This window comes from Phymastichus coffea, unplaced genomic scaffold (genome assembly GCF_024137745.1).
Source record: "Phymastichus coffea isolate CEN01 unplaced genomic scaffold, Cenicafe_Pcof_1.1 PCOF00002, whole genome shotgun sequence".
Lineage (NCBI taxonomy): Eukaryota > Metazoa > Arthropoda > Insecta > Hymenoptera > Eulophidae > Phymastichus > Phymastichus coffea.
The window spans coordinates 3182135-3198341 of NW_026706813.1; the positions used below are offsets into that span (position 1 = coordinate 3182135).

At 36.0% G+C, this 16207-nt stretch overlaps 1 protein-coding gene across 3 annotated transcripts in view; it reads left to right on the forward strand.

Annotated features, from left to right (window-relative positions):
- Window positions 1-16207, forward strand: part of LOC131663390 (rhodopsin-like) — an 833111-nt gene that overhangs the window by 582168 nt on the left and 234736 nt on the right. The gene's annotated exons all lie outside the window — the stretch shown is intronic.

Sequence of the window (16207 nt, forward strand, 5' to 3'; positions counted from 1 at the left end):
CACTAGGTCCAGCCGGTGCCCAAGGATACGGGACCATCGACGCTACCGAGAGTGAGATGAAAATAAAAATGTGAATCGAATCAGCATTTATCCTTCATTTATCCCTCCACCCATCCACTCCTTGCTTCCGTTAAGCGATTTTCCCCTTTCCGGTTTTATTCGGCACGTGAAAAGTATTTCCGCCTAGGGGGGAGTTCTAACGAGCCGGCTCGTTAAGGGAAAAATCAACTTGATAGAGGGCCAGCGCGTGTCGTGCGCGGGCCAGCTGCGCAGAAAACCGCGCGCGAGCGGAGAGAAGAGAGAGAGGACCGTGAGGGGTAGGGGTAGGCGCGAGCGGACATTCACGTGTAAACCGGCGAAAAGAGCGGAAGGATACAAAGGAAGAACACTAAGTACGAGAGAAAAGAAAAGATAAGAAAAGGTAGCGGAAGTGGAAGTGAGATCCAACAGGAGCACCGAATCAAGGACGCGAGGAGCGAGTGCCGTCGCCCAAGTGACACAAGGGTTGACAAGTGTTGCAGGGACCGAAAGAGGGAAGTATCCCCTGGACGACGAAAGCCGGCACGTGAGCTCGACAGCCGGAGAGTCAGCAGCTGAGTTTTACGCCGGATTACAGCGAGAAGAAGTGAGTAATCTTACCGACGTGTAACTATTTGCGGAAAGGTTGCGTTAGATCAAGCGTCCGCGAGTAGGCCCGCATACCTCTTTCTCTCTCTCTCTCGCGGCAAAACCCGACGTGTTGTAACTGCGCGACGCAGCGGTGCGTCACTCGGAAAAGCTCTCGGCCTCTTTCTTCATGGAATGTAAACCAAGCGCTAAATGAAATAAAGGGTGTCTGCAATTGATCGGCCACCTTATTCATTGACGTGGGCAGAAGCACACGTGTCCCCTCTGCCCAGCCACTCGAACCCATCGACTTCCCCGCGTAAGCAGTGCGCCGAGCACGTATTCGACGAAGCAGTCGGCGTCACGGCCGGGAGGCAAGCCTTCCTTCAACGAAGTGGCGGTTAACTTCGCAACGTGGGAGCGACGGTAATTTATTTTGTTAACGGATACCGATTTATCACTCTAATAAATCATAACCGTTACAGCAATTAACCTTGCAGTGAAATTTAATATATATTAAGTTATGTATTGTTGATATATTTCAAAGAGGCCGATCGGGGACCGATGCATCGGTCTTGTTGTTTACGAGAAATAAATACATGACATGATTTATTTAATACTGGTAGGAATGCCTTGGCGGCGTAAGAACTCTTTGATACTTCCGCATAAACAAACAATAGGAATTTGCCTCCATAAATTAAAGACCATATCTGTATCCGCGACCCTTTATAGTTTCCGAAAAATTGATTTACTATCTGGGTGGAGTTATATTTTGAAATTAACAAAATTTTCCTAAGAAGGGAGAAAATTCAGACATTCTGTTAGTCAGTTTATCTTTTTCACTGTCAGTCTTACTCCGCTTCGAATCCTGACAAGATCATTCGTTCATTTATTATTAATTATATATATCTACATATTAAATAAAAAAGTTTTAGTGATTATTTTTTTTTAATTTTTACTTGTGTAAAAAAAAAATTTTTTTGTAAGTCTTTAAAGTTATTTAAACTAGTGAAAAAAATGGAGAATATTGTGAGTATCTGTCAGGTTCTGGAAACCATAAGTAAACATTTTTTTAAATTAATTTTATATATATATATAATTTTAATAATTTTATATATATATATAATTTTAATAATTTTTATTGAATGATGTACAGAATACGAATACAATTCTGCTGTATCAGCTGCTTATCGTTATTTTAAATACTGCAAGTACATTTTATATTATGCAACGGTAGTCGATTCAATTAATCTAACCGTTCGCGATTCTGATTTTCGCGCGTTAGTTCTAAGTATTGAAAGAGAGAGGGGGCGCGCGATCTTTTGAATTAGCAGTTAAGCCTCAGCTGTTACTTGTGTAGTACCGCCAAAATAGTTTAGCACAGTGTTTCACCGATTTGCCAATAAATAGTTTATTTGGATTTTGGATACGTGTACAAGGGTGAGCGAGGAAGTAGCGACAGTAGCAGCATCACGGAAGCAGCAGCAAAAGCAACAGCTATTATACAGCAGATTTGCGATCGAGGCAGCACAGCTGATTCTGATCGGAGGAGCACCTTTAATTTGCTTCAACAATTACGGCTGATCACCGTAATTGCACCGCAGGGTAGGTGCACCTCCCTTAATTATCGCGTGACAAAATACATTTGGTATTTTGTCCAACCGTGTTAGCGTTAATTTTTTGTATTCGCGTCGAGCGTTAGATCGCGCCAATATTAGTATCTTCTCTCTCTCTCTCTTGCTCACCGAAAGTTATTTAATTGTAAATCCTATTCGCATGCGTCAGTCTTTCGGCCCGACAAAGACTGTAGAGATTTTTATTAATAAAATCTATTAAACTTATTCGCCTATTTCGTCATATAATTTTTCCTAATAGTTTAAACAATTGAAAAAGGCTTAGGTTTTAATCCGATCATAGCTAGGGGATTAAGTGGATTAGGAGCAAAGTCGATTACACTTAAAACTCATCGAGTATCACAAGGCACGTGACTTAAGGTGAGTTCAACTCTGCTTGATCGAAGACAACTAAGTTAAGTCAGCTGACGTTAAGGCGAATACACGTATTAACATACGTGTTAACGGAGCGGCGGTTTGCTCTGCATCGTGGGAGTTTGTTCTTAAATAAATTTCTCATTTTGCAGATTTATCTCCCCCGTTACAATTATTTAATATTTAATATTAAAATATATATTTATTTACACTAGTGGAAAAAATTAAAGGATAAAAAAAAAATTCCAAATTTGTTGACGCTGTTTAACTGGCTGTATTTCCCTTGAAAATGATCGTACTGGAATTTAAAAAAAAGCGTTTTCAAGTTTAAAGTTTCTAGTTTTGAGATATCATAATCAAAAAATTTTTCAAGCAACGTGTTCTGCTCAATCCTCATGAATACCAAAACAAATTCTTTTATTAAATTTTATCAGTTTTTTTTTTTAGTCTACGAACTTGGAAAACATTTTTTTAACTCAGCCACTATATGGATCGGATAACTTTTTTTGTTCAGCTTTAATTTGCATTTTTGAAAAGTTCAATACCACCACCTCTCGCTGAGATATCGAACTTTGAATGGAAAACGATCTTTTTGTCTTTAACCATCAATATCTCAGCAACCACTGATTGCACAAAAAAATGAAGGTAGATTTTGAAATCTTGAATAAATTTCCCAAAACACTGTACTACTCTTTTTGAAAAAATTTTTTTTTTTATTTTTTACATTAATTTGAAAATTCAAGAAAAAAAGGGTATTTGGTGGCTTTTGGGATAATTAAACGCTAAGTTGGAACTATCGAGAAAACCAGAAATATTAAGCATGTCTTTTACAGTTCAATATGCCCACAAAAACCCCACAAAGTTTCAATTCAATCAATCAAGCCGTTTTTTTGTTTTATTGAATCGAATTTTTGAAAAAAATTAAAGGATCACAATTTTGACTTTAAATGATCATAATCTTGAAAAAAAGACAAAAAAATTTTTTTTAATTTTGAAACATTTTTTTTTAATGATTCCAAAAAATTTTGAACAAAAACTACCGCCGGCATCAGCATTACCCGAAGCGTACCACATGGAGTTTGCCCGGTCGGATTTACGATAATAAATGATCATAATTTTTCCCCTTTTTAACGCGATTCTGTTTTATTCCAAGTTCGTAGACTAAAAAAAAAACTAAAAAAATTTAATAAAAAAATTTGTTTTGGTATTCATGACGATTGAGCAGAACATGTTGCTTGACAAATTTTTTGATTACGAGATTTCAAAACTAGAAACTTCAAACTTGAAAACGCTTTTTTTTTAATTCCAGTACGACCATTTTCAAGGGAAATACAGCCAGTTAAAAAGCGTTAAAAAATTTGGAATTTTTTTTACCCTTTAATTTTTTCCACTAGTGTATTTATTTTCAGTTGCTCAAGTGCGCAGGAAACAATGCACAGCACGTTGCCCAGATAACGCAAATATTTTATATTTTTATTTTTTTTTATTTTTAGTGGATCAAAGACTCATTAGCGGAGAGGTTGCTCAAACAACAAGTGGTACATCAAATAGACAAAGCAGTGGAAAAACGCGTGAGGGTGCAGCTTTGTAACTAGAAGCGCGTAGAGATAATGCGCAAAAAGCAAGAATTCTCTCCATTGGAGCGAAAAAGAAAAGCTGAGCTGGCCATACGGAACAAAACAAAATAGCAGATAAAGTAAAAAACGAATGGAAGTGTTGACAAAATCGTCGAAGGATCTAAGATCTATCTTCGTTGAAGATTTTACAGCAAGATGAAACAATTAATTTGACTACTATGGTAAGCAAATACTTTACGTTTATTATAAAATTTATATATTTCAATTGTTTACTATAATTGAAAGTAATTAATATTTATAATATTTTACAGACAGCTGTGCCGAAGAAACCGTTGATCAAGAGTAGTGTGACTGTTCGTCGTAAGATAATTTTAATCCTAGCCGAACGAACAACGAGAAAGCCGACTCGCCTCCTTAAGATTGTAGGGTCAATGAAGAAAAAATAAAATAATATAAAATTATATTATTTCTATTATTTAATGTATTATAAAAATTAAATAAATTAAAGTAAATTAGTTTATAAATAAATAAAATGCTTCATTTTTTAATTGGAGAAAGGAAGAGCAAGAAGTGAGTGAGTAAGAGAGTGAGAGAGTGAGAGAGAACTAGTGGTAGAAAGAGATAGAAATATCAACCCCTAGCGATGGAGAGAGAGAGAGAGATCGTTTTCTAGAGCTAGCGGTAGAGAAAAAAGAGGGAGAGAGTGAGTTACAGAGAGTTACATATAGTTACTTGCTATGTTTAGGTGCTAAGTAAAATGCATATATTATAATTAAATGTTTTAATTTTATTTAACGTGATGTACAGTAGCTTACACATTTAATTTATTTAGCTTATATATAATTGTATTAATTACCTTTTATTTAGAGAGTAAACTATATTAAACTAATTTCTTTATATCATCCCTGATTGGATTATACTGCATAATTCGATCGTGTAGAACTAAACAATAAGCTGCGGTATTATCAGGAAAATCTTCTATAGTGTCAAACTCGAGGCGGATATCTACAGGAGCATTTTTGATAGATTCCTTTTGTTTTGAACAATCTTTCACGATTAACGGTAATTTTTCGATGAAATTTATTTTATTAAGGAATGGTTCATTTTCTTTTCCATAATATGAGCTTTGAAAGTTAGCGTAAATATTATAAAGTATTGCATACTGGTTTTGATTAATGTTTAAATTAAGATTTCTATATGTATAGCTTGAAAGTTTAGAAATAATTTAACATCACAAATGTTACAATAATCAAAGTGACTAGCAGAAGCGGTCACTTCATTTTTTTGTTGTATTTGAAAGGCTAAAATGAGAAAACGAGGTTTTTTGAATTGATTTGATGTCTTCACACTCCAAACATGTTTAGATGTGCGAGTTAATTTTGGATACTCGTATAACTTCCAAGTGCGATAACTCATATTGATTGCTCGATCACGACTAATTGATTAATTTGACTTTTTTAATTAATTATTTCATTTATATCGGAAGGTGTAGTTATGGTAGCATTCAAATCATTTCTCGATATTGTAATAATAAGCTCATGTTTGACATTCACTACGATTTTTGATAATCTTCAGCAAATCCAAGCAGCATATTGAGAGGTATAGTAACATCGATAATTTTATTTAAATTGACTGATGGCATTTTGCTTTTTCTACATTTCTTTCGTGCTTGGCGGTTTTTGAATCCTCTTCTTCGTTTTTTTCTACTTTTCATTAGATCAACATCCATACCAAGTTTACTTTTATCTTTTATAATGTTGGCTACGGCGAGGACAGCTGCTTTCTCACCAAAACTACTATCTTTAGCTAGCACTCTTTCCCAAGCTTTCTTAGCTAGAATTTCGTCAGCTTTATTTCTTGTCGCAATATCCTCCAGATTTTGCGCATAAGCAATATGGTGTTCTTTACAAGCAACGTCTAGTGGATTTTTACCAGGATCTGCACGCGCCAATCGTTTGTTCAATTTTGTACCAGGACCACAATACTAAAATTCAAGTAAGTGACCTTCAATAGGTAAGTTATTTATAATCTTGTTCACTAGACCACCATCAGTCTTTCTTTTACAGTACGTGATCATACTTTTTTGAAAGAGAACATGTTAATGAAATAAAAGATATATAAGCAAATATATAATATAATAAAAAATATATAAGTCTTTTCATATCCGACAAACTCATTCATTGAATTATCGGTGACTAGTAAACAACATGAATTTCAAAGAACAGCCTCTTAAGCTTCAAGTCATAAATTTCGATGGATTGGTAGAGGCGGAAAAACAAGAAAAAAGACATGGTGAACTATTGCCTAACAGTATACGTGCCGTTTTCTGCGGACCTAGTGACTACGGAAAAACTAATTGTTTATTAACATTAATTAATCATTTTAATGATTTTAGATTTGAAGACGTATATGTCTACTCAAAATCTCTTAACCAGTCCAAGTATAAATTTTAGAAAGATTTATTAGAGCCTACTAATAGTATAGAGTAGCATGATATAGTCACTGAATAAAATACGATCAAATTCTATCATGATTTTTGACGATATAGCCGCTGAGAAGCAAGATAACGTAAGTGCATTCTTCTGTATGGGAAGACATAAAAAAGTAGATAGTTTCTATATCTGTCAATCGTACGCTCGTATTTCGAAGCGTCTCATTCAAGATAATGCAAAATTACTAGTTTTGATGCGGCAAGATGATGCGAATATTAAACACATTTACAATGATCACGTTAACTCGGATATATCTTTTGAGAAGTTTAAAGCAATTTGTTCAAAATGTTGAAGAGACAATAATCATGGATTTTTGGTTATCGACAGAGACCGATCAATAAATCATGGACGATATAGAAAGAGATTTGATTTTTTTGCTATAAATATAGCAGAATGAGCGGATTAAGATTATATAACTTTAGAAATTACGAGCGTAAACATGGCTCACTTTGAAAGAGAAAAAAAGGCGCTCGAGCAATTATCCGAGACTCGTGATGCCATAAGACGTAAATATATCAACTAATAAAACGCGGCAAAGCTGATTTAGAAAAGACATTGCATGAAACTTTTAAACCTTGGTTGATCCATTAAAGAAACTTGTAGAGGTAACTACTGCTAAAAGTAACGCTACGAATACTACTACTATTTCTACTGAACAGCCAACGAGAAAGGAAAAGAAAATCGCGTTCGATAAAGTTTTCAAGTGAAAAGTAATAGTTGACACTCCCTATTAATCGAGATATTTCAATAATACTGCTAATGAATTGAATTCTACATTGCAACCGCTTAATACAACATTTGAGTCTGCTATTTCTATTGATGATGATGATGATGATGATGATAAAACTGCTGAATCATCACATCATACAATTGATATAAATTTGAACAAAATTAGTTCAAATGTAACTACAGAACAGAGACAACAGCTATTGGATGATTTATTTATAGAAAATTATGTTCAACTATTGCATGATCCTCAGTAGAAAAGTCATTTAGATAATTTGGTGTCTGCTTGCAAGAAAATACATGTTATAAGCAATTCTCTAATTTACTTCGAAAACGATAATGTAAGTGTGAATGATAAAACATACGAGGTCTGTTCAAAAAGTATCAGGAATTTTGTATGTTTTCAAAAACTATTTATTAATTTATGAATATCTATTTTATCTCCTTCAAAGTAATCTCCCTCAGATATAATGCACTTGTGCCAACGTTTTTTCAAATCCTCGAAGCACTTAAAAAAATCATTTTTTGTGATCTTATTCAGCTTCTCCTTCGATGCCATCTTTAGCTCCTCAATCGTGGTGTAGCATCGTCCTTTTATGGGCCTCTTCAGTTTTGGGAACAGAAAAAAGTCACATGGAGCCAGGTCTGGAAAATATGGTAGCTGCGGCACCATTACTGTGTTGTTTTTGGCCAAATATTCGCGCACAAGTAACGACGTGTGAGCAGGAGCGTTATCGTGGTATAGAAGCCGGTTTTTGTTCTTCAACAAATCCGGACGTTTCTGGCGGATTGCTTCGTGCAAATAGCGCATAACTTGCAGGTAATATTCCTTATTGACCGTACTATCCTATGGCAAGAACTCATGATACAGCACGCCCTTATAATTGAAGAAAACTGTGACCAAAACCTTCACGTTCTACAGAATTTGGCATGCTTTTTTCGGTCTTGGCTCATGCAGCAGATTTCATTGGGACGATTGAGCTTTGGTTACCAAATCATAAACATAAACCCATGATTCATTACCAGTTATGATTTTCTAGAGCACATTTGAGTCGTCATGGACCGAGTCCAACATCTCCTGAGCAATGTTAACACGATGCTGTTTTTGGTCGAAATTGAGCAGTTTTGGCATAAATTTTGCGACGATCCGACTCATGCCCAAATCATTGGTTAAAATCGAATGGCATGATCCAATCGATATGTTTAGATCCTTAGAAACTTAAACTTCTCTAACGGTGATTCGAAATTTGGCCAGTACTATTTTTTCCACTTTATCAGTGTTTTCGTCTGTTGTTGACGTGCTCGGGCGTCCAGCACATTGTTCGTCGTACACATCTTCTCGACCCTCTGACAACATTTTGTACCACCGATAAACGTTGCTTTGGTCCAAGGTAGCTTCACCATATGCCACAGTCAACATTCAGTATACGACCGAGCACTTTATTTGTTTTTCACACAAAATTTGATACAGATTCTTTGATCCATTTTTTAGAATAGGCAAAAAGCGAAGACGAGCCAGAAACACATCCAAGCAAAACAGCTGTCAAAAATTAACTAAACATTCAAAATAGCTGACCTTATCAGCATAAGTAAGGGACATGAGTACTATCATAACGCTACAAAAGAATCAAAAATAAAATATACGTAGCCCGCGGAAATTCAAAATTCGCGATACTTTTTGAACAAACCTCGTACAGCAAGATGCCTAGTTTAGTGGAACGTAAAGAACCGGATTCCAAATTAATCAGCTCATCGCATATTGAAAATTATACAAAAATTCTTGAAATCACTAACGCTTACTGTAAGAGATATGAAGCAAATGGAGAATATCGCAATAAACACGTGAACAAATTTAAAAAGTACATTGGTCCAAATTTATTTTTTACCGGTAGTGTTAAGAAATGTAAATCAACTATTGATGGAAGAGGTCTTTTACCTAACTATAAAATGGCAAGAAAAGGAACATTATTTGATTATGTATATTAAGATGATGCAAACGAGCTTGTTCATCGACAAAGATTACTTATAGCCGAATAAGCTACTGGGAATCCTAGTCATATTAATGAAATTTATTCAATCATTCAAGAATTACGTGAAGTAAGATATATATATATATATATATATATATATATATATAGGTATATATACGATATTGGCCTTGACATGCCAGGAGAGATAACAGAATGTCAACAATGTTGTTTCTCAAATAATCTGGCATATTTGGCCATTTTGAGTCGCTAGATGCTAAGAAATTTCCACGTGAACTATCCTGAGAAGGACTGTTCACGAGTCTCCTCTTTCATAAATAATACTAAAGAAGTGTTATTTTCCGATTTAGTTGAAACTGTGTAGGCTTCACCACTTTCTGGTGGCGGAAAGGAGAATAAAAATAATTTGTTTTTCTACAAAATTATTTTCAAAAATTGATTCTACGAGATAAAATATAAAAGAAACGTATGTAACGTTTTTTCGTCAGACTTCAAATGATTACCTTTCGATAATTTGTTTAAATAACTTTTAATAAATAATTGTAAATGGCAAAAGAAAAAACACGGAGTGTATTGGTGTACCCATTTTTCGTCTACAGTTATGAGTCGACGCCAAAAGTCTTCCGGATTACGACGTATGCGTGCCAAAAGAGCCTCAAAGGTGACTGGTTCATTTGTTTTCAACAGTAAGCAAACGCGGCAACCATCTTGCTGATATTTTTTTTATCCCCAATTTTTCATGCAAAATTGAAATGATTGTACCTTTTGATACCCCTGTGGCCTCAACTAATTCTCGCAATTTTAATCTTCTATCACTCAACACCATATCGTGGATTTTGTTGACCATTTCGGACGTACTCACTTCTACGGGGCGTCCTGAACGAGGTTCAGCTTTTGTTGTTGTACGGCCGCGTTTAAATTCATTTACCCAGTTATAAACAGTCTTAAACACAGGGGCAGACTTGCCAAGAACGGCGTTCAACTCAATTGTGATTTCTTTTGGTGTAAGGCCTTTTAAATGAAAATGTTTTATCACCGCTCGAAACTCTGTTTTTTCCTTTTTTCAAATAAACCAATAACTTTTTGTTTTGTCAACTAACGCTCAGAAAAAAGGACTTAATGAATCAAGCTGAAACTTTGTACGATATCTAGTTAGTAGTATTATTTGCCAAAAACATCATAATTTAAGCGTGACGAGCGCCATCTCTTGGATTTTGTAAAGACTCATTGATCCCCCTCGTATTGGGTTATTACAATTAATCTTACCTTTGCCCGATCATCCCTGTGCATAGATGAAGAAAATAATAAATTTGACTCTTACATGACCTTACATAGGATGGGGGGGGGGGGGGGTTAACCACACCCCACACATAATACCTTATCTGAACGTAGAATTTCTCGCTCTTTCCGAATCCGGGTGTTACGGATCAAGTTCGCGCAATTATGAGCGAGCAATTTTCAAACGCGCATGTGTCCAGCAGATGTTCGGAAAAGGTTTAGGCAGAGATCTTTGTTTCTTTTTTGTCGTCGAGCGCACACCGGTAGTCTCCATTAATTTAGCCCGCGCGGCCTTTAGAGCGAAACCCCCATTAAATATCGACGCCTGTTTGTTTTATTGCTCTTTTAGTGTTCTTTTTTTTGCATTATTACCCGTCGTTGCTCGTCTGGTTCATGGGCGCACGTTTAGCGCAGGGGGGTCTGTTTAACACGTTTTCGTAGACTGGTTTGAAATGTTGGAAAGTCTGCTCGTCGTGGACAATCGTTAGAATAATTGCGGCATATGCAATGAAGCTGTAGTCTTGGGTGTGTGAGTTTGAGTATAGATCAACGTTTGCAGCGCGAGATGCGAATGGCGTTTGTACCAGAGAATGAAGCCGAGAAAAAAATGACAAGCAGTTTAGGAGGAAGGCGCGTGCTCGCGCGGGATCTGGGAAACAGAGCTGCAATTATTTATATTAGCATGCGTGAAGAATTGTTAATCTCCTCTTTGCCGTTGCTCGTCGTCACCAGCAAGGTTACTGTTTAGTTCGTAACCTAGGCGGTGAGCCCAACGACCCAGACATCGACCTCTGAACCCAGGCAGAGGGTTGTACAGCTCAGGCCGTGCAAGCGGGCGGGTCCGAGGTTGTATAGGCAGTATACGAGCAAGGCAAGAGCAGAGAGACAGAGAGGAAGAGCGCGCCAGCGCTATTTGTTTTTTAGGCCCTCTACGGGTCACGCCCCAGGTTGGCGACGTCACCAAAAGAGAAAGGAGGAAAATTTGCTTTCCCGAGAAAGAGAAACTTTGACGGCACTCTGAGCTCAGATCTCGCATGGGCAAGTTGTCCGTATCCTTTACGTAGTTAACGTGCGTGCGATTTGCGTTTACCGTAATCACGGCCGTAAACGTATGTTTCATTGTGAATCGCTTCATTTGTATTGTATTTGTAAATCAATTTTATTTTATTTGTGTTTGTTAATAAACTTGTCAGCCTTATTTCGAATTTTAAATACGCACATTTATTCTTGTTCACCAACCCCAACACCGGGATCAAAATTATAGGTTCCTATTCAAAATATAACTTTAACCTTCAAATGACATTGAAAATAAATCTCAAAGTCAAATTAGTTTCCTGAGAAAGGTATCCCTCATTGTCCCGAACACCTTTTGTCTTAACAATTTTTTTGTAGAACGCCAACTGCAGAAAATTTCAGGGTGGTTCCTTTAAAATGAGACACCCTGTATATTAGGTGAGCTTGATCGATTTATCAGTATTAATATGACCGTTGACGTGTTTGGATGTACATTGAACAATGGAAAGGGCTCTTATGGTCCTCCTGGTATAGAGTATAAAATCACTGTAAATGGTCACTTGGATGCAGACGGAAAAAGGATCTGTAATATTGCTCAGCCCACGTAAGTTGAAGACGCGATAAATTTAGACTTCGTATCTTAATTACTTCAAACGGAGGTTAGAAATATTGACGAAAAAATTACTCAAGTACAATAGAAATTTGAGATAGTGGTTGCAATAGTAAACCGTGTACTAGATCATCTGTTGTGTAACGGTCTAGTCTAATTTTCCTTTTCCTTCGTCTTCCACTGCAAAACAGCAACCCGTTATACGCAAGAAAACTGAAGAAAAGCGGTACTTGAGATAAGGCGCTCTTCTCATATACACGTAAATGTGTTAGGGAAATTCGGCGAAAACAAGATCATATAAGGAGCATGACTTCAGGAGCGTGGTAAAATTATTGTTTACAATGCAAAATCGATAATTGCAAAGTTTTTTTAACGGACAAAAGCATTTTTCAGTCAAGTTTCATGTGCTGATCTCGAATCTCAAGTTATTATAGTCATTCAATATGTATTTATTAGTTTAATTTAATTTAGAAGTAAATATCACTAATAATTTTGCAACAATAAATATGGTGTAAATTCCAATATACAACAGCGATCCTAACACCCTAAGACAGAGAAGCAAGAATTTGACACTTTAATAACTGATTTTCGACTGAGTTATCAATAAATAAAAAATGTATAATTTATTTATAAATTATTGTTAATTTTTTCCACTCCTGATGTTTGATAATTATATTAGTAATCTTGATCTTAGGAGTCGTCCCTATAATATAGGGACGACTCCTAAGATCAAGATTACTAATATAATTATAATTTATTTAAACAATTCAAATTGCGTTGCGAGATAGCGATTCAATTGTATGTACCTATAAAATTACTGATAACGATTATTATCCGTTTATTGATATTTTAATGGCCAAAAGAGGAATTTACAAATTCGTTATGTAATTATTATTTAAAAATGGATTATTAAGTTAGTATTTTTTATTTTGAATAATGTTCTACTTATAACGAGTGATTTTTTTATGTAAAAATTTTTCGTAAATTTATTGTAAATTCCATGTTATTTAAATATTTAACTTAAATCATTTATAATTTTGTGACGTCGGTTGACGAAACAATTCTCAGGCGCACTTTTTGGTCTATCCTTGCGGACAATAATCGGGACGTGCGTTACCACTATCGCGGGAAATTCCTTTTTTCGGCGACGGAGGATCGAAGCTCTGCTACACCACACGCTTGGCAATATAGCAATGCTTCGCGTTATTTTACCACACTCTAGGCGATAAAATAACGTAAAGGGGGACCTATCTAATATGCACTCGACCACACGCTCGGCAATCGAGTGTAACTATCTAAAAGGCAGACCGTCCGCGAAACAAAAATAGGAAAGAATACGGAGAGAAAAGGATGCAAAAAGAAGTTAGAAAAAAGAATTTAGTTTAATTTTCTTTACTTACTTTCGCCTTAATTTCCCACACACACCAACAAAACGAAGTCAAAAAAAGGAGTTGCACGAATCGAATTAACTAACGATCTGAACTGGAAAATAACTGCTAACTTTGAACGAACTGAATTTAGAAAAGTAATTGCCTAATTTTCGTGAAAAGATCTCTTTTATACTTTTTCACAGGAGACTCCCACTCGAAAATCTTTGTCATTTTTGGGCAGGAAGAACTCCAATTTTCTCAACTTAATTGGTTGGAAAATTTGGGGAGTATCTCAGCGTAAGCAAGGTTCGAACCCTAATTGGCCGGGGGCGGAGTGTGCGGGTGTGGCCTCATTTTAGTGTTTTGGGCCCTCTTCACATAGATGGCCCTCTATGTACTATTCTTGCCTTTATTTATTTAAACTAATTCTATTTAAAATTAATTGTGTGTGTGGTACTCTAATTTTACAAAAATGTTTCTTAATCTATAATAAAACTAAATGACAGAACAAAAGTTAAGAATTACAATTATCTAAAAACAATTAGGATATTAATAGTTTTAACTATTAATTGATTATAAAAAAAAACGTTGAGAAATACTGAAAAAATCAGAGTTAATTAAAAGAAATATAATTAATAACTTTCGTTCAAGCCATTCTTAAATTATCTAACGCAAAGTTGAGCGCATCCAACAATTATACATACAAGACTCGCAAAGAAAATAAGCCAATAAATACGGGAAGATAAATTTCGCAATTTTTAAAGAGACTTGCAAGCAAATGTGCTTCCTTTAATTTAAAAGAAATTAGCAATAATAAGAATAAATAAAATAATAGTACTGCTGGCAGGATGCACATGTGCGCTGCAGATCTCTACTTTCTAAACATACGCGCAATCTGGCTACTCCGGATGACGCGATCGTAAAATCGCTTTGATTGTCTCCAGCATCCGAAAATTGCCAGATGCGCGAGCCGAAAACTGCTGTTCATAGGAAAAATTTTCTTTATTCAGCTGTACGCAGTTTTTCATCTTGATTTACGAGCTAAGTGTGTGGTCGGTATTTTTTTTGTCTTATTTTTTATAAGTTTTTTTTTTTAAGCCGCCGTTACAATTTTAAGAAGCGATTGTTCCTGGAAAGACGATTCATATTAAAAAATTCGTTATCTTCTACTTGATTTTTTAGGTCACAAATTTTTAATTTCGAGCGAGCCATTTTGGGACAAAACCAGTACAAAGTTTATGCGAATATCAAAAATAGCGTTGTAGGGGCTACCAAGCGTAGAAAGAAGCAGTTTTCGCAAATATAAATTCGCTCGTCGCTGTGGCAAGAGGATTCATAATCCTACCTTGCCTAGCAGCGCGAGCATTGAACGAAATAAAGACTCAGCTATTTCCTAAGACTGATTTCGTTATTCAGTGGTTAGCCTGCTATTCCTCTCCTACACGATAATATAAGTGCTCAACTCATAAGACTCTCTCTCTTATGAGAAAAAAGCAGCCCTATATTATCTCCTCTCTAAAATCAATATTACCTAGAAATTAGATTGAGTATTCGTTGCGGCGCTGTCGAGCAACAGTACTCAATTGTATTTCAGACGGCTCATCGAAGCGGCGAATTACGTGTATAACACTGTGTTCGCTACTCGTTGTTTGTAGAAATATCAAAACTTATAGAGTTTTCACGTGTCAATTCCTTGCTTACTCTCGGAAATGCGATAATGAATATATCTTAGAGTCCGAATTATTTATTTTGATAATGTAGATAGATAGATAGATAGATAAGAATTTATTCACCGTGATGGCAAAACATAAAATACAATAATATATAAATATATACAGTAATTGTCACAGCTTTCAGTAAGTTTACATTATGCCGTACCGGCATCACATTTCATCACAGTTCGATTACAATTGTAGTTCCTCAGTCAATAAATAAAATTATGATTGTAGTTATTACGTTAAAATAGATAGACTAGGATTTGACTAGTTCACAGTTCTATATTCCAGAGGAAACAATAATTCTTATCACTACAGTCAAGCTTGCTTATCTTAAAACTAGTAATGCAGTCAAAAGTTTAGGCTAGTTTTCGTCATACAGACACAAAACAGCACAAAAAATAAATAAATAAATATAATTCACTACAAACACGTAAATGAATAACTGTACAAACATTTATACAGTAACTAATAGAAATAAAAATACTCCAGTGGTACCACCCTACGCCCTCAATGACGCAAAGTATCCGCGCGCCCCCCTCTTAAAGCTGCTAAGCGACGGCGCGTGCCGCAGGTCAGATGGAAGAGTGTTCCAGAGATGGGCACCCATCACCTGGAAAGACCTGCGAGCCGTCTCCGTTCTAACCTTAGCAACTCTAAGCTCAGCCTGCCCCGCCCTACCCGGATACCTAGACTTGTGCCCTACGAAGAGCTCAGCCAGGTAGCCAGGCTCACGCATGGTCAAGCACCTGTACATTAGCAGGGACATAAAATATTCCCTGCGCACGTCCACGCGAAGCCAACCCAACCGCGACCTATATGGAGAGACCGAGACATCACGCG